The sequence below is a fragment of the Protopterus annectens genome, chromosome 2.part0, assembly GCF_019279795.1.
Source record: "Protopterus annectens isolate FY-2018-M chromosome 2.part0, PAN1.0, whole genome shotgun sequence".
In the NCBI taxonomy this organism is placed as follows: Eukaryota; Metazoa; Chordata; order Ceratodontiformes; family Protopteridae; genus Protopterus; species Protopterus annectens.
In genome coordinates this window covers 390139568-390165589 of record NC_056728.1, presented here as the reverse complement: position 1 = coordinate 390165589, position 26022 = coordinate 390139568, and positions in this window count along the sequence as shown.

Genomic DNA, 26022 nt, shown 5'->3' with positions numbered 1-26022 from the left:
CACACACACACAGTCACTCCTTCATTCATACATGCATTAACTCATGATTGATCTCACTCTCTCCTGATCTCTCACATACACAGTCTGTCTGTCTCTCTCTCTCTCAATCATGCCTCTTAATTATACTAGTCAGATTTTCACAGAATGTCGAGATTTTTGACTCATATTTTAAGTCTGTTCCTCATAAAACTTGTGATTTTCTTGTAAATCATTAAGGGTTCAAGTCACTAAATAACTAGACGTTTGAGTGTCATATCCTTCCAGTAATTCATGTTAACACAACACCTTTTATTCTAGCAACTTTCTAAGTTTATATTAGCAATATTTAAAATGTATCCATATTTTTGGGCCTTTGTCCCTCCATTATTTCTGGCTTTGTCCAGATTTCTTGTGCTGGGAACTTGAGAGGTATGCTCTTAACTGTGCAGAGTTTTGCAGAATGTCTAGATTTTTGCTTCATATTTTTGGTCCATTTCTCATAAAATTATGGTTTTCTAGCAAATAGCTGGCAAATCATTGAGTATTTAAGTCAGAAAATATTAACAGATATTTGAGTTTCAGACTTAATACCTTTCAGAAAAATTTTACTAATGTAAAACCTGTTATTCTATCAACTTTCTAAGTTGTAAAAGCAATATTTAAAATGTGTCCCTATTTTTGGTCCTTTGCCCCCCCCCCCCCCATTATTTACTGCTCTGTAACCTTTCCTCACCCAGTATCACACCATGTGGATTCCATGGAATGTGCTCTGTATAACAGACACACTGGTAATGAACAGAGAAGAAAATTATTTTCTCAGCAAATTACCCATGTAGTTAATTCCATTGGTGCAGAGCATACCTCTCAACTATCCAGAATGTCCAGATTTTTGCCTCATATTTTTGGTCTGCGCCTGATCCTCATAAAAATTATGGTTTCTGATAAATCACCAAGGACTGAACCAACTAAATAATGTCACACATTTGAGTTGTAGGCTTCATATCCTTCAGAAAATGCATGCTAACACAACATCCTGTTATTCCAGCAACTTTCTAAGGTTAGAAAAGGAATATTTAAAATCTGTCCCTACTTTTGTAAAGATGTCCCCCAGAATCTTTGAATTTAGTGTTGCAGGGCATCTTCCACATGTAGGGTGCGTGGATTGGTCTAGGGCTGTAAGCCTGTAAATAGGCTGCAGCTTAAGTGTCCCGGTTTAGGTCCTGTAACAAAATGGTCACCTTGGGTTAAATCTTAAAGTAAATTCACTGAATGTCACACAATGAGGCAAGTAAATGCATCCTCTTTTCAAAAATAAAATATGTTACCCCGGTTAACCTTCTGAAAAGTCAGCTGTGCTATTGTTCCATGTTTAGCTGCTGCCAAAACTATTTTATCTATATCAGACTGGGGGCTTGGACTCATGTCTTTTGAGTTACAGACTCAGAATATACCCTTTCTAAAGTTGTAATACCCAGGGAATGCATCAAGCTGTTGGATTACCGTTTTCTTCAGTGCACATGAATACATACAGGTTCATAGGTTCATAAGAGATTACTAGGCTAATGGCTTAAGGGCCCTTACAAGCTTAGCTAATATAACCCAATTGTATCCAATATATGGCCCCCAGGGGCAAGAGGATACCATGGATTTGTGCCTATGCCTTGAGTATCAACAGACTGCCCCTGTCCATAAGAGACCTAGGCACTACCTCAGGTGTGAATTTGCAATTACCCATACATTGATCCAAACTGCATTTGAAGACAGCCAGGAAAGGCCTTGCTTAATGTGAATAGGAATCCTATTCCAAAGAAGAGGCAGTCTCTAGAATACATGTTTGTTTGAGCCACTGACTAAGTTTAGATCCCTAAATCAGGTTACCTTTATACTGTTTGACTTACAGATGTGTAGGAGCTCCATCAAGGCTGGATTTGTGAGTGACTTGTAGATCAGGCATAGGTCACCACCTTCTTTTGCTTGTCAAACTCATTTCCAGGTTCCCTGAAACACAGTATGATTTTGTTTCAATTGGTCCCAATAATACCCCAGGATGCCCTCTGAAATAGCTTGAAATATGATCTATCAGTGCCACTGGAGTCCTTATTCAACATCCACATCTCTCCACACCCCCGCAAAGATAACCACCATGAAAAACTTCTCCAAAGCTGATTTTGGGCTCCTAAAAACAGAGGTGGCTAATTTCACAGCACCCATGTCAATGGAAAATAGATGCATGACTGCCGAATTATACACCAATGCACTGTACAAACACATACATAAATGCATAGAACTAGCCATACCCAACAGAACCAAGATGCTCTCTTCCAAAAAAAGTACGCCAATCTGGTGGTCCCCTGCCATTAATAAACTCTACAACAGAAGGAAGAAACTGTTGCAGAAAAAGGTGAAGTCCCAAGACTGGAAAAACTCCCTTATTAGCCATAACAAAAAGTTGAGATCCCTCATCAAAACTTCTAAAGCCAGCTATGAAGGCAGAATTGTGGCAGACACTAAAAACAATCACAAAGCCTTCTATAATTATATCAAGAATCTCCATGGCCATACCCAGGTTTGCTCTGAGTTACTGCACAATGGTACCTCCTATACTGAGTCAACAGATATTGCTAACACACTGGCTGACAAATTCACTGCCAGCTTTACCCCTCTCTCCCACCCTAAAGGACCAATCACAATACTGGAGGAATGCCAGGCACCCAGCATTACTGCAACACAAGTTAAAGCTGCATTATCCAAGACCAAGAATCAGCTTTCATGGGACCTGACAATATCTCTGGATGTGTTCTACATGAACTACAAAGTGGACTGGCACCACATCTGTGTGCCCTGTCTAAGCACAGCCTCATCTCAGGCTTTGTCCCTACCAAATGGCACATTGCTACAGTCATCCCGCTCCATAAAGGGGGAGCTACTACAGACCCTGGGAATTATTGCCCCATTAGTCTGACAAGTCTGATATGTAAGGCTATGGCGCGCATCATCATAGGCCTAATTAACAAGGATATAGGGAATCTCCAAAATCTAGATCCCACGCAATTTGGCTTTGTGAAAGGTTGATCATGCCTGTTCAACCTGGCTGACTTCTTTGAGTCAGTCACCAGAGCTGTGGATGAGGGCAAGGCAGTTAATACAGCCTACCTCGATCTGGACAAGGCCTTTGATACCATTCCCCACTGAGGAATTATTGATAAACTCACCAAACTAGGCATCAGCCCCTATATCACTAGATGCATGGCAAATGGGCTCACAAATAGAACCCACAGTGTGAAAATAGCAGACTCCAAGTCAGACTGCTGACCATTCACAAGTGGAGTCCCACAGGGATCGGTCCTGGGTCCTCTCCTATTTGGCATCTACTTCTCAGAAGTCCAGGCCAACATGGAAGGACTCTGGCTGACCAAGTTCACAGATGACTGCAAGCTGGGAGCCATTATTAAGTCCCTAAGTGATGTAGACATCCTACAGAAAGGCCTCACTGACACCAATGACTGGTGTCAAAACCATGGCCTTAAGCTTAATGCCAAAAAAATGCATTGTCATCCCCTTTGGGAAAAACTCAGTTCCCACTAAGTACCACATCAATGGGAGCTCACTGAACACTGAAGGCATTATAAGAGATCTGGGGACACAGGTTGACAGCAACCTCTCCTTTGACCACCACATTGCCACTGTGGTCAGAAAGTCCTTCTATGTGGCACATCTCATTACCAAGGGTTTTGCATCCAGGAAGAAAGAGGTCATCATCTCTCTCTACTCTTCCCTCATTAGGCCAATCATCAAGTATAATGCCCCATTTGGCATGTACCTCACTAGACACATGCAACAGCTGGAAAGGCCACAAAAGTACCTCGGAAAGAGGATCCTAGACCTTAAAAACATGTCCTACATGGACAGACTCAAAAAACTCCAGTTATTCTCTGTCTCTTATCATCTAATAAGAGGCGATCTCTGCTTGACTTACAATGCCATGTCTGACCCAGCTCTGTTAGAAATGCTACATCTAAAGAAATCCGAATCCCTCCACACCACATGCTCCAGAGGCATCAACCTCATTGCCACAATCAACCAAACATGCTGGAGGGACAGGTTCATAACCCAGAGACTGCCCTTGCTCTGGAATAGACTTATCATACATGTCAAGCAGAGCACCTCACTGGCCTTCTTCAAGAATGAATGGGAAATAGAAAGGTCATCCCGGTGATCACTCCAGTGGCTCTACTTGATAGAGACACTGGGAACTAACGACGGGCGGCACAATGCCAGAGCACTTCTATGAGCTAGGCTTGTAAAAGCTTCAGGACCATTAGCCTAGTACACACCTATGAACCTATTAACACCCTATGAACAAGCTTTGTGCCATGCGAATGGAGGACTGCAATGGTCATCCCTCTGCACAAGGGTGGACCATCAACAAATCCTGGGAACTTCAGACCTATTAGTTTGACTAGTCTCATATGAAAGCCATGGAAAAAATGTCATAGAAGTGATTAGAAATGGCATAGGAAACCTTCAGACACTGAACCTCACCTAGTATGGTTTCATCAAAGGCAGGTCATGCCTACTAAACTAGGCAGACTTCTTTGAGAAGCTTAGCAAGGCAATGGATGAGGGCAAAATGATGCATGCTGCCTATCTTGACCTGGCTATGGCATTTGATACAATACTGCAATCAGGCATTGTAAACAAACTCAAAGAATTAGGCATAAACCCCTGTGTATCATGATGGATAGCCAGCTGGTTAACAGTCAGGGCCCAGGAAGTTAGGATTAGAGACACTATCTTCACAAAGAGACCAGTTACTAGAGAAGTTCCTCAGGGCTCTGTGTTGGGTCCTCTCATCTTTGATATCTAATTCTTGGAAGTCAAGGCCAACACCTAGGGCCACTGAGTGAACCAGTCTGCAGATGACTGCAAGCTAGGAGTAATCATAGAATCCTCCCAAGATATTAACATCTTAATGGAAGGTCTAACACAAACAAATGACTGGTGTTAAAGCCATCACTTAAAATTCAGTGCCAAGAAATGCATAATAGTATCTTTTTGAAATTTGCCTACTCTGGAAAACTACCTCATTGCTAAAATACCCCTTTGAGTAGACCCAGTAGTCAGGGATTTGGGGACGCATATAAATAGTACCCTGGCATTTGGTTAACATGTGTCTAAGGTGGTAATAAAGTCATTCTATATTACTCAACTTATAACTAAGAGCATGGCATCTAATTCCATGGAGGTCATTGTGCCCTGGTATTCGGCCCTTATCAGACCGTCATTGAGTATAAAGCCTAGTTTGGTATGTGCCTGACCAGACACATGTAACAACTGGAATGTCCACTAAGGTTCCTCAAAAAAAGAATACAGGGTGAAGACAATGTCCTATGCAGATTGTCTCAAAGCCCTATCTCTATGCTCTGTTTTCTAGAGACTGCTGACAGGTGATCTATACCTGGCATGTAAGGCATCCTTATATCCTGCTCTGATAGACCTTTTGGTATCTGTAGAATAAACAGCATCAGAACTATGAGATCGAAAGATCTAAACTTTACTTACAGCATAACTAGGACATGCTAGAGGGACAAGTATGTATCTCAGAGAATTCCCATTTTCTGGAATAGACTTCCCATTCATGTAAAGCAGAGCTCTTCCCTACCCCTATTCAAGCATAACCTGGACCAGTGGATGGGAAATCGAAAAATCACCCCATATCTCGCACCTATGCCTCTGATGGACAGAGACAGCCTGTAATTCATGACATAGCTAACATATACCTTCTAGAATAACATCTAAGGCACAAAACCTGGGGGGAAAATTTTGGGTTGCATGACTAGGCTTCTAAAGGTCTTAGTGGTCATTAACCTAGTATACACCTATGATCCTATGAACCTATATTATCATTTCTTTATGTCTAATCTGCTTCTGTGTATTTTGGCTCATCAGACCAATTAAGAGCAGCAAATAAGCTTAAAGACCACATCACATAAAACAAAAAAAGCAACTAAAATGACATTTCTTATAATCTCACTTACAGTTTCAGAGGTGAAACACATTAAACTACCCTCTTCTGACCAGACTAACGTAAATCACACTTGACTATATAATCTCATTTTTCAATTGCAGAACACATACAAGTGCCTTACTATGACAATATCAAGGCAGAGCCCAAATAATTGCAATCAAAAAGCAGAAAATCATAAAACAGATAGTCTAGAACAGCCCAGAAGAGCAGCCTGATATCACATGATTCATTCCTTTTGTGTGTGCTTATAGGCATGGCAGACGGACCCCAATAGCCAGAATGTAAAACCCAGTGCTGCAGAGAAAAATATAAATAGGATAATGACACAAATTTGAGAAAAGCCATCAGGGATCAATGGCAGACCCACATGTCTCTGGAAACATTGCACACAAGTACCACACCTCCCAAATTAAGCAAATTCATTAATAAAGAAAACTAAAATGTTTCTGCTATCCACTATATGAAAATTATAAAAAATAATAAAGTAACAAACTAGTACAATAAGTGAAAAACTTCAGCCACAAAAAGATCACCAGAACTATTTCTAACCTACCCACATTTAAATGCTCCCTAAAAGAACACCTTACAAAATCTTGGAGCTGCTCCTGTGCCAATTCTGGCTGAACTTACTCACTATATTTCACTCATCCCCTTCAACCTAGACCACACTTCACTACCCTCTACAGCTTCCTACTCCACTTCTTTTTGTTTTCCCCCAATACCTAACCTTATTTAAATCATCTCTGTACACCTTCCCTCTCGCTCTTCCCCCTACTCACCTAAGCTACCCGAAGACCCCCTACCCTGCACTCTGCTTATAATCTCTTTGTCTCCATCCTCCTTCCTTCTGTAACCATAATATAAACACCTCTCTCATACTAGGACATCAATCAATTTCACCTCACTGTCTCTAATCATGTAATCTCTGATATCTCTTTAAATATCTTATTCGAATTGTCGCAGGTCTTATTCACCACATAGTAATCTATGTAACAAACAACATGACTGTTGAATTTTTCCTCACGTGTTCTCTTCAGATCATGTTATTTTTGTTGCACTCTGCTATGAAACATATGTTATATGTTTTTCTCATTACAACATTCTTTCACGTATGTTTGCACTGTAACATGACACTTTGTCATTTAAAATATCTGTACTTGATTTTTGAAATATTGTGATTGTGGAGCATTTCTCCCCTGACATCCACTGAAAATGGGCACTTTCTGGCCCAGTCGGACTTTCCCAGTAAACAAATGTCAAATAAATAAATCAGTTGTAGTTGATAAACCTAGAGCATGGCTTGAAAATGTAGACAGATACTTCTCAATGCAGTACAGTTGACAGGCATGTCATGTAGGCATGTAACTGACAGATGGGTTAGACAAAATGCACCTGGAAGGGGGGTGATATCTATTGCTTGGAAAATAAGTTTGGAGACAGTTGGCAGAGTTAATGACCCAGATGTCAACAGTGCAGAGACAAAAATGATGGAACTTAATCTGCTAACATGAACAGCAGCTTGAGGCTCCAAATGACATGACAAAGTAGCCCAGGAATCAGTGGACCTCATACATCGTATTACTGAGTATTCATAATACCAGCAGAAGTGAAAACTACACAGCAACACATTATATCCAAAGAGAAAAACTAAAAAAATGAAAGGTATGTACTATATATAATACTAATTTTTATCACTGCTAACAAAAAAAGCACTTTTTAAGGTTGCTTGAGCTGACTGTTGCAGTGAAGAAATATAATGACAGTGCTAGCATATTACGTACAGTTCTGTCTCCTAGCTGCCTGCAGGTATTATAGTAACATAGCTAAAGCACAAATTCAACAGACTGTTACTGCCATAGCAGCACTTACCTCTGCAGTTCTGCTTCCTGATAAACATTTCATATTCATTAAACATCAAGAGTGTAACATATGATATTTTGCAAAAATGGTTATCTGGCACACTTACTTATGTAACTCCTTTCACCCATTTACATTCAAGTCCTTCATTATAGGGTGGATCTTGTGTATTATGAGCCTGATTTAGAAAGTTCTATGCTTAGCTGCAAAGAGGATATGTATCTAAGCCTGGGCATGTATGCTTGTTCATTATACAGAAAATCTGGATCTTTCCTTGTTATCAGTAAGTGACTCAGTATTGGTTGGTAATGCTGAGGGATCAGAGCATATTCAAGGCATAATTCAAAACATAACAGCAATAAGTTGCACTGGGACGATCTCACTTTCTTGCAGCATTATATACAGAGCTATTAATCTGTATGGTAATATTTCAGTTCAAGTCAGCTGTATACAACCTGATATCAGTGTGATTATGACAGCCTGCTGGTGTCTATGACATTCTGACAAAGTAAGGCTGTTCTAACTCATCTTTTCCATTATGGATCACTGACAGCGAACTGTATGGAAGAATAGGTATGCCAGAATAGGTATGCTCAAACGAAGCATACACCACAAGACTAACTCTCCAGCACACAATTTCCTGAAATGGAATGCAATGCCTAGCTGTGGTAAGGCACACCTCCCATTCATGGGAGGCATGAACAACAGGACTCTGCAGACCTCTCCTCACTCAGCACCATGGGTATGAGGTGGCATATAAATTTGGATCATCCCATTCAGAAGCAGTAAGAAATCCTTTGTCCCATTGAGGACAGGGGGGTGAACCTGAGTATTTACATAAACCTATACGTATATAATGGCAGTAATGTGAAGTTCATACCTTTCAACTATTCAAAATGCTGCTTGATGCCTCTGAGACTAACCACCATTTTAGCACTCGAAAACTGAGTGTCCGGCACATCACTGAGGAGTACTCTCAGTCAGTAATGCCAGATGTTATAGTTTCATGCTTCTTATTGTTTAGAAATGCAAACGGATGCAAAACCCATTCTCTATTTTTTTTCAGTGCAATCCAACAAAACATAAATATTGTCTATCCTTATGATTTGTTTTGCCTGGTAATCTTGTACGATGTAGGTGAGAAACATGTTCCATACTACATAGTACTATATACCTCTCAACTGCAAGAAATTTGGTCAAAACAAGAAAAAGTAATGGTGGGACAAACAGAGAAAAACAATGTGTAGCTGGGCATATTCACTACTTATTTAATTATTTATTGATCTACCTAATGTTGTTAGCCAGGGAAGAGGTCATATTTGGAGTCACTTCAGGTGAAGTGTCCACTTATGTGGCATGGTTAAAGTAACAAAGAATGAAAACAAAAGTTTATGGAACCAAACCCTATATAATGGAAACCTTCTCCTTAATACAAATGATTAGTCTTAACAGCCTGATTTATAAAAAAACACTTTCAAACAACAAACATACATACATACATACATGTATGGGGGGGCAGGACAATGACAGGAGGTTATATTGTTTAAGGTTTTGTGGTATGTATGGCACACAGTGAACAGCCACAGGAATCCATGGAGAGCTGTTCTACAGTGGCGTGCACAAATGTCCTGCACTTTCCAACTTCCCATATTCCTGTGATGGTTAAGTGACATATAATAGACTATTTTTACTGATTTTTTCCCCTTTGCTACTACCTCCACTGGGGGTAAATCCTCCACCTTCTCCCTTGTAATCACCTCCACCTTCCTCCTCAGGTACCTTCTTCTCCTCCCTTATATGCAGTTTCATTTGCATATTTATCTTTCAGTGACTGAAAGGTTGGCCAAAGAAACTTAGCCATTCAAAGAATGGCCAGTTGTCTGTTGTCAAGTAGTAGGACACCTTAACTCACAACATGACTTAACACACTTTATTGAAGATCTTTATTATTCATGAGGGCTGTAATTTGACTTCTCTCCTTGAATCTCACTTTGGTATTCATTGTTACCATTGTAATTGGGTGAAATCCTTCCCTTAGTTCCAATGGTAATTTTCTGAATCCAGATCTTTATTTTTAAATAATATTTGTAATTGCCATTATGAGTTCTGTTGTAAAGTCATTAATAAGTGGCCTAGATATATGCAAATGCATATACACACACACACACACACACACACACACACACACACACACACACACACACACACACACACACACATATAGTATATTAACCTCTGAGAAGTTGCCATAACTGTGCACAATTTTAGAGCAAAGCTAAAGAAGTTATTATGGCTACCACAATATAATTAATATTCTGAGTGTATAATATATTGCTCTATAATTTATATTTCTTGATATATAACTAAGGTTTTACATTGGAGCACCAGCAGTATTACACATTATTTTTTCTGGGAGGTGGCAGCTATGTATCATTAAATTCTAATCATTGCAGCCCAGCAGCCATTTTGTGAAAACTGCATAGTCATGTGATGCATTTATTCAACATAATCTCCATATCATGGGATATTGAACCTGAGATAAAAATAGCCTGATCTCACATAAAAAACTGAACTCCATACCCTAACCTCCTTTCATTATTAACAGTGCTCAGCAACATTGTAAAATAGCTAGGCAGATAGCACTAGTATATTATTTATTTTTAATGTATTTTTTATCATTTGTTGACCGTGATAGTCCCACTAATCTAGTGGGTCACTATCAGCATCTTGAATGCTGACAATATCGAATTTAATATTGTCGCATCGAGAATGCTGAAAGGGCAGAACATCGAACGGGTAAACGGAAATCTCCGTAAGGGGAGATTTCCATTTACCTCAATGTAGTGTGGTCTTGGAGTTGGTATATTTAAGCAGTGAGGGGTGTGGGGGATTCAGGGGTGCTTGCCCCCCTGCCTACACCCTTTAGTTTTTTTTTTGCTGATTTTTGATTTTTTTATTGGCATTCGAAAATGTAATAGGTCAATCATTTCAGTTTGACATTTAGTGATTCGACCTATTACATTTTTGAAATGCTGATATAGACCCAATCTAGTGGCCTATTTTCACGGGAGGCCTGAGGAGTATTTATACTGACTAGGAGAAATTTGGGCAGTGCACCAGTGAACTTCCCTTCACTTTTTGATAAGTGCTGTGGGATCTTTATCTTCTATTTGAGTTACAATAAACTGAGGTAGGTTAGGCCTTGGTTTAACATCTCATTCTAACATTAGCAGTAGGCTAGCTTTCAGAAGCAGTATATTAGCAAACTATAACACAGTCAGCAAGGATTTATCTCAAAATATTTCTTAGTGAAGGAGAAGAAAAAGAGTCATTAGTGGGGGTTTTTGCTACTTTATTGTCAGCATTGATTAGACTCAGCTAAGTGATACAAATAAAGGAGGGAATGCCTGTATAGCTGTGGGCCATAAAACAGAGGGAAATATTGAGAAGATGCAATATACTTCAGCTAAGACTGATAATGTTTAGTCAAATGCCTGTCCATATGCAACAGCAAGAAATATAAACATAGGAAAAGTGCACTTCAAAAGTTCACTAAAGACATACCTGGCACTAACATGCCTCTGTAATTGTGTCAACCCCGGCTAGATCAACACCCACCTCCCCTTTTATAAACCTATTGCTATCTTACTTCTATCTAGTATAACTGCTATCATATGAGACTCAGTATGTCTGTTTTAATATTCCAACAAAACTGCAAACAGCTTCTTTATCTGATGTCTCCTACTTTAAATTGACTCTGCTCTATTATAAACTAATTCTCTATAAATGTTGCCATTGATTGTTTGTTGTAACTTCATAAACCTTTGTCACTTGTATTCTTCTTTATTTTAATAACATGTAAATGTATTTATCAAACTGATGTTCAAATGTACTGTGTCTTAATTGCGGAGTTTTTCTCCCCAGGCATCCACTGAAAACGGACATGTGTCCAGTCGGACTTTCCCGGTAACCAAATGTAAAATAAATAAATAATAAATAAAAAATATCTATAAATATAGATGCATGTATAATGAAACTGGCTCTGTAGTAATACATCAACAGTAGAACCAGCATTACTAGCGTGCTTTAAAACATGATAGACAATAATGATCGTTGCTGTCAAAGTTTTGATTAAAAATGTCTCTGCAGATCTGTATTCCATGATCACTGTAAAATGGTGAGAATGGCAGGTGGTATGTTAGTGGATTCTACAGCAATACAGCAGTTTAGTGATAGAGGTTAGAGATATGAGGGGAAAGCAAACAAGCAAATTATGCAATGGGAAGCAATCCAAGGCATAGTGAAAAAAACAAATACATTGCATTTATCATTAAGAGGATCACAGGCACAATAACAAAGTCTGAAAGCATTCTTTATATTATTATAAGAACAAGAACCATTTCTTTTAAGCTGAGAAATTGTCTGATGCCCTGCTTAAAATGTGAAGGCAGTTGAGGGTTACTAGCAATTCAGACTGACACTGGTAATGTAAATTATCCATACAGCATGTGACAGGAGTACAAGGCCAAAACATGTATTGCAAAGTTTCCATAAGTTCTTCACAATCACTTTACCTTAAATAATTAATTTACAATTAAAATACAAATCTATTCAAATTCTGATGTTTGTGACTGTAATTATGGAAGGCTACAGATAACTGCACAGTATCTTTACGCAGCAGATGTCCAGATTTAGACCAAACCAGGTCAGCTGAAAACAGATACCATGTTTGTTTCATGCATATGCTGTAGTTATGCTATTTGTTTCACAGGACACTGAGGAGGAGCTAAAATGTTAGTAAAGGGGGTACAAATGGCATGAAATGTGCATCTGTAAAACAGTATTAGATGGTCACATGCTATGTACTACATATCTTTAGTGGCTACTCCTACTAAGTCTACAGTTTCACCCCGACTGGTTGTTCTGGCAGTAGGCAGTAACTGGTTAGTCACATCACTCCACACTTACTCAGTGAAGCCATGAATCTACATTTATTATTCAGATTTTACTACTTAATACTTGTAGAAACTGGTATTTGAAAAAATTCCTGTATCCTATCTGAACCAAGTATCTGAGCCAAATGTCCATTCATTGTAGGCATATTGCCAACACTCTGCTAATAAATTTTGTTTCTATGGTTAACTTCATCAAATGTTGACTGCTGGATCTGCAAATGCTAGCTGTCATTATATATTACTGGCTGCTTTCAGAATGTTCAAGCAGTTTTTCTTTGACTTGGAATATTGATTACAGTTTGTTGAGTCACAATTCATCATCCATAAAGAGCTAGGAGAACAGGACCCCCAACCCAGAGTACCCATCACCTGTTCTGCTGATTCAACATGATGTGACGTGAAAAATTTGCATCAGTGTTTAGTGAGTCAATGAAGTGCAACTTCATGAATGCAGCTCTTCACTCAACTAATCTCACTTATTCCCCCATTCAGTTCTATCTATAACCCTAGTTTAGTTCTAGTCTAGCTAGCTCTTTATATCTAGTCCTCAACTACTTCACTCCTTTCCTTTTTTCATACCTCTCTTATTTCTCTTATTTACTCCATCTTACTAGATGGCTGTAAACAGTTGACTCTGCAACAAGAACATGTACATTTATACACAATATATTATCCCTCCCATCGTAACTACTGTCTTTATTCACACACTTTACACACACAGCTCTTTCCCTACTATTGCATATACTTAAACTACACATTTGTATAGAACATTCGCTCCTCATTATTTCTTTTCTTACTGTACACAACAGTTATCTTACACACATATAAATGTGTTTAAATATAGCAATCAGCTTTGTACTTCTGCAAACTAAGTGGTAGTCTTAACTTGTTAATAGAACTGTAACCTAAGTGAATAGTTTTTAACTTCTTAAGTAGAAGTGCTGTAAATGATTTGTATCTGCACATTCTCTGTAAATTAAGTCTATTGTTTATCATTTTCCCCAGAACTTTTCTCCCTGGGCCTCCACTGAAAAGGGATCTACCAGGCCCAGTTGGAGTATCCAGGTAAACAAATGCTAGATAACTAAACAAATAAATAAATAAAATAATATTTTTTTCTTATACCAGAATCAGAATTATGACCTCAGATGTTATACTTCTATTTATTCTAATCAATTACCTATTACAGAAAAAAATATCATAAATGTGTGCATGTATATATATATATATATATATATATATATATATATATATATATGTGTGTGTGGGTGTGTGCGTGTGTGTGTGTGTGTATTACAACACAGTAAATAAATACATTTTCCATTTCACTGCATTTTACTGCTATGGATGAAAGCTAAATATGGACTTACCTTCGCTTCTTGAGTCACTTTCTACAGCGCCATCAATTTCAATTCCAACTGTTTAAAAAACAACAAAAATGCATTAGTTTTTCTTTTTAAATAACGTTTTGTTCAAACTCAGGTCAAATAAAGAAAAAAAATTGCAAATGTGCACAGCACAGGAAATGCCTAGCTAAACCCTCTGCAAACTCATTTTGTACACTAAGCAAGTGACAAAAAGAGGACTTATAACAAAATTAGCATAATCTTGGTGCCAGGCATTACTGAAGCTGTTTGACATGGTATAATCTGTGCAGCTTTAGAATACTGCTTCCCTCTGCCTTCTATCACATCTAACACAATGGTAAAATCCCGGCATTCCATTCATCAGCACCAAAAAATCATGTTTTATTCTACTTTCCCCAGACTAAAGACACCTCAAGAAGTTTCATGACAAAGTATCTTACTCCCATTAAACTAAACACTGTCTTAAATCTAGTTGATATATTACAAAAAGCATTCATGTAGTGCATGTACCCACCACTAAGTAGCAGGTTAGGTATCAGATGCACTATTTTCAGGAAGCTGTGGAGACCCTAGTTTTATATTTCTCTGTTTTTGTAGATTTCAGTGAGTAGAACTAATCTTGTATAATGAGACTTTGCATGAATTCCACCCTGCTCCCCATTTTTACGGCCAGCTTATCTAATAGCATAAGAAAATAACTAGTATTTCTTTCTTTTTCATAGTTTCATAGTTTCATAGTTTAGTACTAGGCTATCTGCCCTGGGGCATTTGCAAGCCTAGCCCTAGAGATGTGGCTTTCGCCACCCCATGTAGTGGTACTAAGGTGTATAGAATACATTTAGAATACTGTGCCTTTGTCTAGTAGTGACACATTGAAGACCCTCTTACTTATTAAAATTAGTTTACTGTGCCTCTGTCAAGTAGCGACACAGGAGTGATCCCCGGGGTAAACCTACAATCTCCCATCCACTCGTCAAGATTTCTCTTGAAGAGAGTCAGTGAGGGGCTCTGCCTAACATGGACTGGGATTCTGTTGGGAAGCCTCTGAGTTATGAATCTGTCCCTCCAGCATGTTCTATTCATGTTTGTACTGAGGTTTAAATCTTTGGCTCATGTGGTTCTTATGGATTTGGATTTTTTGAGGTGGAGCATGTCCATCAATTCCTGGTTGGACATGGCCTTGTACATTAGGCACAGATCCCCTCTGAGCAGGTGGTATGCTACTGAATAGAGCTGGAGTTTCTTTAGCCTGGCAGCATATGACATATGTTGGAGACCCTTGATCCTCTTGGTGAGGTACTTCTGGGGTCTCTCCAGCTGTTGTAAGTGCCAGGTGAGGTACATACCAAATGGGGCATTGTAGTCAATCATGGGCCTGATAAGGGAGGAGTACAGGGGCACGATGACCTCCTTTGATCTGGATGTGAACCCCTTCATTATAAGGTGGGCAAGGTAGAAAGTCTTTCTAACCACTTTGGCAACGTGGGTGTCAAATGAGAGGTCACTATCAACTTGGGTCCCCAGGTCTCTGATTAATTTTTCGGTACTCAGTGGGTTACTATCTATGTGATAATTTGTGGGTACTTTGTTTTTCCCAAAGGGGATGACTATACATTTCTTGGCATTCAGTTTAAGGCAATGATTCCGGCACCAGTTGTCCTTTTCGGTGAGGCCTTTCTGTCGGATGTATGTGTCAGCTGGTGTATCAACTATGGCGCCTAGTTTGCAGTCATCTGCGAACTTTGTCAGCCACAACCCTCCCATGTTTGCTTTCACATCTGAGAAGTAAATGCCGAACAAGAGCGGTCCCAGGACAGAGCCCTGTGGGACACCACTTGTGACTGGCTTTGAGTCTGACATGGCTCCCGCAATCTTGACTTTATGGGTTCTGTTCTTTAGCCAGTTTGCAACCCATCTTGTGACATATGGATTTACATTTAAGCTGTTTAGCTTATCTATGATCCCCAAGTGGGGTATTGTGTCGAAGGCTTTAGCCAAGTCCAGGTAGGCTGTATGGACTGCCTTGCCCTCATCAATGGCTTTAGTGACTGTTTTGAAAAAGTCAACCAGGTTCAAAAGGCAGGATCTGCCCTTTACAAAGCCGAACTGGGTGGGATCAAGTGTCTGTAGGTCCCCAATGTCGTTGTTTATGAGTTCCATAATAATTCTTTCCATAGCTTTGCAAACCAGGCTGGTCAAGCTTATGGGGCGGTAGTTTCCAGGGTCTGTAGTGGAGCCTCCCTTGTGGAGTGGGACCACTGTTGCTGTACGCCAGTGTTCAGGTACATAACCTGTAGTAAGGCTAAGGTTAAATAACATTTTTATATGCGGGTTTAGCTCCTCTTGGAGTTCACGTATCATGCAGCCGGGGATACCATTGGGTCCCATAGATGCTGTGTTTTTTGCTTTGCTGAGGGCGGTTCTCACCTGGACATCAGAGATGACAGGAAGGTTACATTCAGCTGGGATGAGTATTTCTTCTTTTGGAGGTGAGGGAGGGGAGAAATTTGCACTGAACCTGTCTGCCAGAATGTTGACAATATCTGTGGGTTCGGTAAATTTTTTGTCGTTGTGTACTAACTCTGAGCATATCTGAGGGTTTCTGCCCAGGTTTCTAACATAACTGAAGAATGCCTTGTGGTTATCTTTAGTGTCCTTGGCGATTTTTCTCTCAAAGTTGGCCTTGGATGTTTTTATGAGAGAACGTAGCTTTCTACTAGTGCTGATCAGAGATGCCTTCCCTTTATGGGATTTTGCTCTGTCTTGCAGTAGCTTCCTTCTTTTGTTATACAATTTGTTTATGGCTGGGGTCCACCAGACAGGACGCTTTCCTTTGGTGGAGAGGGCCTTGGTTTTATTTGGGATTGCACGATCCATGCATTCTTGGAGATGTCCGTAGAAAGCATTTGTGTAGGATTCAGCATTGTGGGATGTGGTTTCCATTGGCCCTGTGGGCTTAAATGATACCATCTCAGTCTTGAGAAGTGTAAAGTCAGCTTTTGAGAAGTTTCTCACTGTAATCTTTTGTGCTGGGGGTGGAGGTGGTAAATGTATATCCAGGGTGATTAGTTTGTGGTCAGATCTCACCAGTGAGGGGAATACTTCCGGTGTGGAGCATTTTGTCCCCATGTTTGTGATGATCAGGTCTAGTATATTATCCTCCCTTGTGGGAGAGGTGACTAGTTGTTCCATTACATTTGAGTTTATGAATTCCAGGAACCTTTGGGATAAGGTGTTAGGGCTAGAATAGTGCACCCAGTCTATGTTAGGGTAGTTGAAGTCTCCCAATATGATGGTATTTGGTGAGACATTCATATCTTCCAATGTCTTCAGGAAGTCTGAGTGGGGTTCTTGAGATTGGGAGGGTGATCTGTAACATGCAACTAGTTGTATAGCAGTTTTGCCTATGGTTAGCTGCACCTGGATGGTCTCCGATGTTTCATGAGTTGCCACTAACCTAGAGGTGTGGGTATCCTTGATGAATATGGACACTCCCCCTCCCTTTGTGGTTCGGCCCGGGTTTTGGGGCCGAAAAGCATGATATGAGGTAAAGCCTGGTAGCACTGGGGTGCTCTCAGGAGCCTTGAACCAGGTCTCGGTTACAGTGCAGACATCGATGTTCTCCATACTGAGGAGTGCTTCGAGAGCCTGCATCTTGAGATTTAGACTTCTGGCGTTGAGCAGCATTACCCTTAATTTTTTTTCCATTTTTGTTTTCTAAAGAGGTGGGTTCGTCTTTTGAGCCTTGCCTAAAAAAGGCACTATGGGGGTGGCAAGAGCCTTAGCCAATATTCGGAAGCCCAGTGGTGACAAGAGCCGTCCCTTGCGAAGCAGCGTGGCTTGTCCAGCATGTCATCCCAGGCAGACAGACATTGGATGAGTAAAAAGGCACTTGGTTAATAAATTTCATTGTAACTGCTTTCTTTAGTGCTAAAATATCTCCTTGTAGGATCATCCAGCCAACAGGGTGCTGGCAGAAATTGGGCTACTGTTGGCCGAAGAAGAAGAGGAGGGGGAAGGCATGCCTGAAGGCAGGAAGAGAGGAGGAAGGTTAGGAGTGTAGTACTGAGGGTAGGAACTTTGAATGTTGGCAGTATGACTGATGTAGGGAGAGAGCTAGCTGATATGATGGAGAGAAGGAAGGTTGACATATTGTGCATGCAAGAGACCAGATGGAAGGGAAGTAAGGCCAAGTGTATAGGAGGCGGGTTCAAATTGTTCTATCATGGTGTGGATGGCAGAAGAAATGGGGTAGGAGTTATCCTAATGGAACAGTATGCCAAGAGTGTTTTGGAGGTGAAGAGAGTGTCTGATAGAGTGATGTTTATGAAGCTTGAAATTAATGGTGTAATGATGAATGTTGTTAGTGCATATGCTCCAAAGTTGGGTGTGCGATGGATGAGAAAGAAAAATTTTGGAGTGAGATGGATGAAGTGGTGGTGAGTGTACCCAATTGTGAGAGACTAGTGACTGGAGCGGACTTCAATGGGCATGTTGGTGAAGTGAACAGAGGGGATGAGGAAGTGATGGGTAGGTATGGTGTTAAGGAGAGGAATGCAGAAGGTCAGATGATTGTGGATTTTGTGAAAAGGATGAACATGGCTGTGGTGAATACGTATTTTAAGAAGAGGGAGGAGCATAGGGTAATGTACAAGAGTAGAGGAAGATGCACACAGGTGGATTATATCCTATGTAGGAGGACCAGTCTGAAGGAGATTGGAGACTGTAAAGTGGTGACTGGGGAAAGTGTAGTTAAGCAGCATAGAATGGTGGTCTGCAGGATGATGTTGGTGATTAAGAAGCGGAGGAGGAGTGTGAAAGCAGTGCCAAGGATTAAATGGTGGAAGTTAAAAAAGGGTGATTGTGAGGTGGAATTCAGGGAAGAGTTAAGACAGGCACTGGGAGGCAATGAAGAGTTACCGAATAGCTGGGTAACTACAGCAGAGCTAGTAAGGGAGACTGCTAAGAAGGTGCTTGGTGTGACATCTGGACAGAGGAAGGAGGACAAGGAGACATGGTGGTGGAATGAGGAAGTACAGGAGAGTATACAGAGGAAGAGGCTGGTGAAGAAGAAGTGGGATTGTCAAAGAGATGAAGAAAGTAGACATGAGTATAAGGAGATGAGATGCATGGCAAATAGAGAGGTGGCAAAGGCTAAGGATAAGGCATACAGAGAGTTGTGTGAGAGAATGGACACTAAAGAGGGAGAAAAGGACCTGTACCATACCTCTCAACTGTACAGATTTTGGCAGAATGTCCAGATTTTTGGCTCATATTTTTGTCCTGTTCCTCTTTTTTCCTGGCAAATCACTGGAATGATGCCAGGATTGAAGTCACTAAATAATGACATACATTTCAGTTTCAGACTTCAAATCCTTCAGAAAATGTATATTAAAACAAATCCTGTTACTCTGGCAACTTTCTAAGTTTATAAGAGCAATATGTAAAATATGTCCCTATTTGTACCCCCATTTTGTCAAGATTTGTCCAGATTTTTTGCATTAAAAGGTTAAGAGGTATGACCTGTACCGATTGGCTAGACAGAGGGACAGAGCTGGCAAAGATGTGCAGCAGGTAAGAGTGATAAAGGACAGTGAGGGAAATGTACTCACAAGTGAGGAGAGTGTGTTGAGTAGATGGAAAGAGTACTTTGAAGGGCTGATGAATGAAGAGAATGAGAGAGAGAGAAGGTTGGATGATGTGGGGATAGTGAATCAGGAAGTGAAGCAGATTAGCAAGGAGGAAGTAAGGACAGCTATGAAGAGGATGAAGAATAGAAAGGCTGTTGGCCCAGATGACATACCAGTGGAAGCATGGAGGTGCTTAGGAGAAATGGCAGTGGAATTTTTAACCAGATTGTTTAATGAAATTTTGGAAAGTCAGAGGATGCCTGAGGAGTGGAGAAAAAGTGTTTTGGTACCTATTTTTAAGAATAAGGGTGATGTGCAGAGCTGCAGAGGGATAAAATTGATCAGTCACAGCTTGACGTTATGGGAAAGAGTAGTGGAAGCTAGGTTAAGAAGGGAGGTGATGATTATTGATCAGCAGTATGGTTTCATGCGAGGAAAGAGCACTACAGATGCAATATTTGCTTTGAGAGTGTTGTTGGAGAAATACAGAGAAGGTCAGAAGGAGTTGCATTGTGTCTTTGTGGACTTAGAGAAAGCATATGACAGGGTGCCTAGAGAGGAGTTGTGGTATTGTATGAGGAAGTCGGGAGTGGCAGAGAAGTATGTAAGAGTGGTACAGGATATGTACAAGGGTAGTGTGACATTGGTGAGGACTGCGGTGGGAGTGACAGATACGTTTAAGGTGGAGGTGGGATTACATCAAGGATCAGCTTTGAGCCCTTTCTTATTTGCAGTGGTGATGGACAGGTTGACAGATGAGATTAGACAGGAGGCCCCGTGGACTATGATGTTTGCAGATGACATTGTGATATGTAGTGAGAGTAGGGACCAGGTTGAGGAGACCCTGGAGAGATGGGGATATGCTTTAGAGAGGAGAGGAATGAAGGTCAGCAGGGCTAAAACAGAATATATGTGTGTAAATGAGAGGGAGGGTAGAGGAATGGTGAGGATGCAGGGAGTAGAGTTGGTAAAGGTGGATGAGTTTAAGTACTTGGGATCAACAGTTCAGAGTAATGGTGAGTGTGGAAGAGAGGTGAAGAAGAGAGTACAGGCAGGGTGGAATGGGTGGAGAAGAGTGTCAGGTGTGATTTGTGACAGATGGGTACCAATAAGAGTGAAAGGGAAGGTCTACAAGAGGTTAGTGAGACCAGCTATGTTATATAGGTTGGAGATGGTAGCATTGTTGAAAAGGCAGTAGTCAGAGCTGGATGTGGCAGAGTTAAAGATGTTAAGATTTGCACTGGGTGTGACTAGGATGGACAGGATTAGGAATCAGTATATTAGAGGGTCAGCTCAGGTTGGACAGTTTGGGGACAAAGCAAGAGAGGCAAGATTGTGTTGGTTTGGACATGTGCTGAGGAGGGATGCTGGGTATATTGGGAAAAGGATGCTAAGGATAGAGCTGTCAGGTAAGAGGAAAAGAGGAAGGCCTAAGATGATGTTTATGGATGTGGTGAGAGAGGACATGCAGGCGGTTAGTGTGAAAGCGCATGATGCAGAGGACAGGAAGAAATGGAAAGAGATGATCCGCTGTGGCGACCCCTAACGGGAACAGCCAAAAGAAGATGATGATGGAGGATCATCCCAAAACCCACTACACTCATCTTCCTTAGATAGTTGGTCTTCACACCATCCCTCTTACTTCTGTTTACTCCTTTTGTTTACTTTCCATCCTATGTGCCCTGCTCTATAAGCTCACTCTGTCTCTGTCTCTCTCTATAATGTTTTTAACATTGGTCCTTTCTGCTGACTCTTCTCCTTCCACCACATACCTAAGCTGTTTCTTTAGAAGGCAGCAGCTCCTATCTAAAAGGGCTGTTATTCCCATGAACCATTGCTATTCAGGGTTATCTGACTGATTTCTGTCTGATCGCCATCAGCATGTATTATTCCTATTATTTTGTTGCTATTATTAACATGTGACATTTAACCTGTTATGAAGCACTAACACTAAGCTTATAATGACTTGTAACTCAATAAAATCATATGTCCATAGGCTTACTGTTTAACTGCTACCACTCACTAATATTCAGCATTATTATGGTAAAATACAATCTTTCATAATTTGGTAAAGAGTTGTTATTTATTTAATGTGTGTGTGTGTGTGTGTGTGTGTGTGTGTGTGTGTGTGTGTGTGTGTGTGTGTGTGTGTGTGTGTGTGTGTGTGTTTGTATGTAAGTGATCAGTGTTACAAACACCTTCCTTGTTCTAAAGTTCTACATTGCCTTGTTTGTACAGGTGTTGTGAGAAGGCTCATTTATTAGGGTTCATCTTTGTTTTCATAATGATTTTATTTGTTAACTTAATTATTTTTTACAGTTAATACACAAATTTATGGAAGTAAGGGATATATAATCTTATTAAGATAATACGTTTTGTCATAAATGGTTTATAATTCTCTTTCCAAGCATTTTGTTGTATTTGCAATTCTTTTATTACACTTTCATAGAATAATTATTTCACAGTAATATTTGTAATAGTTCTCTAACATTAACAAGTCTGTGTTAATATTTGTAAAAGTTCTCTGTCGCTGGTCTACAACTTTCCCCTCTAGTCTTCCGAAGGATGGCTGAAACTTTACCCACCCCATAGTGCCTTTGTTGGCAATGCCAAATTGACAAACCTAGCGACATAGCAAAATCAACTCAACTGAACCTCAAGATGTTACTGCTCAGTGCCAGGACCCTAAGTAAAAAACTTCACTCCCTCAAGACCCACATCACACTCAAAAATATAGACATCTGTGCATTTACTGGGACATGGTTTAAAGCAGCAGAAAGTGGCAGTGCAAGGTCTCATTGCCTTCCATACTTTTAGACCAGTAGCTGCATAGACAATGGCAAAAGGTGGAGGTGTCTCAATTTACATTATTCACAAGCAAACCTCTAAGGTGGTCAAACAGGATACATATTTAACCAAATAGTGAATATGCCCATGAGAAGCTCCAACATACTGGACCTCATACACACAAATATGGAAGAATGCTACCCCCCCCCCCCCCATGTCTCATCCTCTCTGCTAAGGTCCAACCATAAAGCTGTCTCCATCAAAATCAACTTTGTAATACCATTAAAACCAGTAACAGCAACTATTCCAAGGCAAATTACCTTTAATTAAGTGATGGCAAGTCAAAATTCAATGCCCCTCCAAAGCCCAGGAACATAGCAGCCTGTGCTGAATTGCTCTCAGAAACTCTGTACAACCATGTCAAACATAGAGGCTGTTGCACCTACCAGACATAAGCCCAGGACAAGTTCTCAAAATAAATTACCCTAATGGCATACCAGATTAAACAGGATATACACAGTAAATGGAAAAAAATATGGCAAAAATCAGGAAGGGTAATTCCCATAAAGATAAAATCTCTCTCATCAAACTAAATTGGCAATTAAGAGGTCTAATTAGGTTATCAAAGCCAACCTTGAGGTTAAGATAGCCTCCAAGGTAAAAGATAACCATAAGGTCTTCTTCATCTATGTCAAAATCCTCAAAAGCAGCACACAGCAATGTGTTGAACTGGTAGTTAATGGTGCCACATTCACCGAGCCTGTGATATAACGAACCTATTAACAGACAAATTCAGTTCCAACTTTACCCCCCCACACCCCTAACCATCCCCCAAAATAGCCTCAAATATAACCCCTTCAACTATAACTAGGGAGCATGTATTGGCTGTGCTCTCTAAAACCCAGGGCACAGCCTCAGTGTGCTCTGATAACATGCCGGGCCTATTGAAAATGAACTGGTTGAAAAAATAGAGAAAATGCAGAATGAAATAGAAAAGAACTTGGATAATGATGTGTATTTTGCAAGGCTAGACACTGTTTCATTCCCTCAAGACTTATGATGAAAAACTTCAGCGTATTAAAATATGGGAGTTACAAAGAGACTATACTGATTTTTCTAAAGGTAATGTCTTTGTTTGGCCTAGATTGAACCCTGGTACTAAAAACATTAATGACAATGCAATTGAAGTTGAACATTCAGAGGGAAAGACTCACCCAGAAGTGAAAGGACCTAGCACTTCTGGTTTGGCAGTAACAGTCCAAGAAGAACCAGCATTTTCTAACAACACAGTGGTGAATGAGAATTAGTTACAAAATGAAAATTTGAGTACAAATGGCTCTATACTGCAGTTCCAATGTGATACAGCCACTAGCAATGACAAAAGATCACACAAAGAACTGGGAGCCAGACCAAATGTGATGCCTTTGATTGTTTCAGGTTTTCCTACCCTTCCAGTCTCTATGAGGATGAAAAACACACAGCAGAAAGAAAGATCACCCGGCAGTGGCAGGAAAAGAAGAAAACTGATGAAATAAAAGGTACTATAGTTCATACTGATGAAAGCATTGTTTACAATCTTTCTAAATATGTTTTATCAGACTCTGAGCTTACCCTGTTGAATAGAGGTATGTCTTTTATACACCCACAAAGTGCCAGAACACATCAAGTTTTTTCTGACTTACATTTATTTGGGAGAAAAGGTCTCCTTAAATTACTGTTTGGCCAACAGGGCAATAATAGTACTGAGATACCATTGAAGAAACCAAGTACATTTATACCACCTGCACATCCTGTTAGGGACACTTTTTTGAATGTATACACAACAGCAATTTCTGTTATGTTAGCTACAAAGAAGAGACATGGTTATTATAATTTAACTGAGTGTGAACTGAAAGCTCTTAACTATTTGAAGAACAACTTTGATGTTACTATCAGACCAACTGATGGGGGGGTGGAATTGTAATACTTGATAGAGGAGATTACTTACAAGATATGTTGAAAATGCTTATAGAAAATGTTACTTATCAGAATATAACATACAACCAAGTGAGTGACTTGATTGCATATGTAAAACATACTTTAGATGATTTATTGCAATCTAATGTTATAATTGAAGACATATATAGATTTGTGATAGTTGAACAACCTGTTATACCTATATTGAAAGGTTTACCCAAGATTCATAAGAATCTCCTCAAACCCCCCTGTTGACCAGTAGTATCTGGCAGAGGTTGGGTTACTGAGTTCCTCTCCATATGGGTGGAGAAGAAACTTTAAATAATGTTATCTTATGCACCAGCAGTGATAAATGACATTTCCCATTTCTTACGATTTCTGAGTGACTCTTATGAATCTATAACTCGTCATGAAAGTTACAAATTTGTGACTTTAGATATAAATAATTTATTTACTGTGATTCTGAATTCTTATGGAATCACAGCTGTTAAAGATTTTATTCTAACTCATGCAACATTTGATGAAAAGAAAGTTACACAGATATGTGCTTTTACTGAATTGATCTTGGGCAATAATTTATTCATGTTTTATTATCAATATTATTGTCAGAGAGATGGTTTAGCCGTGGGAACCCCCTGTGCCAACACCTATGCCAACTTGGTGTTGGCACAGTGGGAGGCTACCCATGTTTTATCTAGTACTTGTCCATGTGAGGCAAGTCTGAAAATATACCATTGTTTTGTGGATGACATATTTATTTTATGGAGTGGTAGAACTGAAGAAGTATTGTTGTTTGTTAGATAATTGGAAAACACAACAGACTTCTTAAGTTTTACTGTGAGCTATACTGATGAATCAATAGATTTTTTTTTAGATGTGAAGATTTACAAATATTTGACTGGCAAACTACAAACCAGAGTGTATAGGAAAAGTTGTTGGAGAAATAACATGCTAATGTATGACAATATGCACCCAAGGTACATTTTTGATAATGTAATGAGCGGGCAGGGGCTAAGAATTTCTAGACTGTGTACTGAAGATAATATATATGAAAGTGAGTTAGACAACATGCGGTATATGTTTGCTAGTTGTGGCTATCCAACACAGAGTTAAGAGAACAATAGCTAGGGCAAAAAGTTGGAGCAGGAATAGAGGCAAGCCATGGTTTGAATGTAATACGGACAATTCTGACAATGGGACTATTGTTAATGAACAGAAGCTAAGAAATAACCATTTGTGAGAATAAATTTACACTGTAATAGTGATACAGATGCCATATCCCAAGTGATAAAAAATAACTGGAAGTCTTTACATATTGATGACAAGCTGAAAGCACTAGTAGGTCCCCACTCCAGATTTGCTTCTATTAACAGCCAAAATCTGAAGCAGATTTTATGTAAGAACATACTTCCCAACAAGTCCACAACACATAGGAAGACGTTGGGAACTTTTAAATGTAAAAA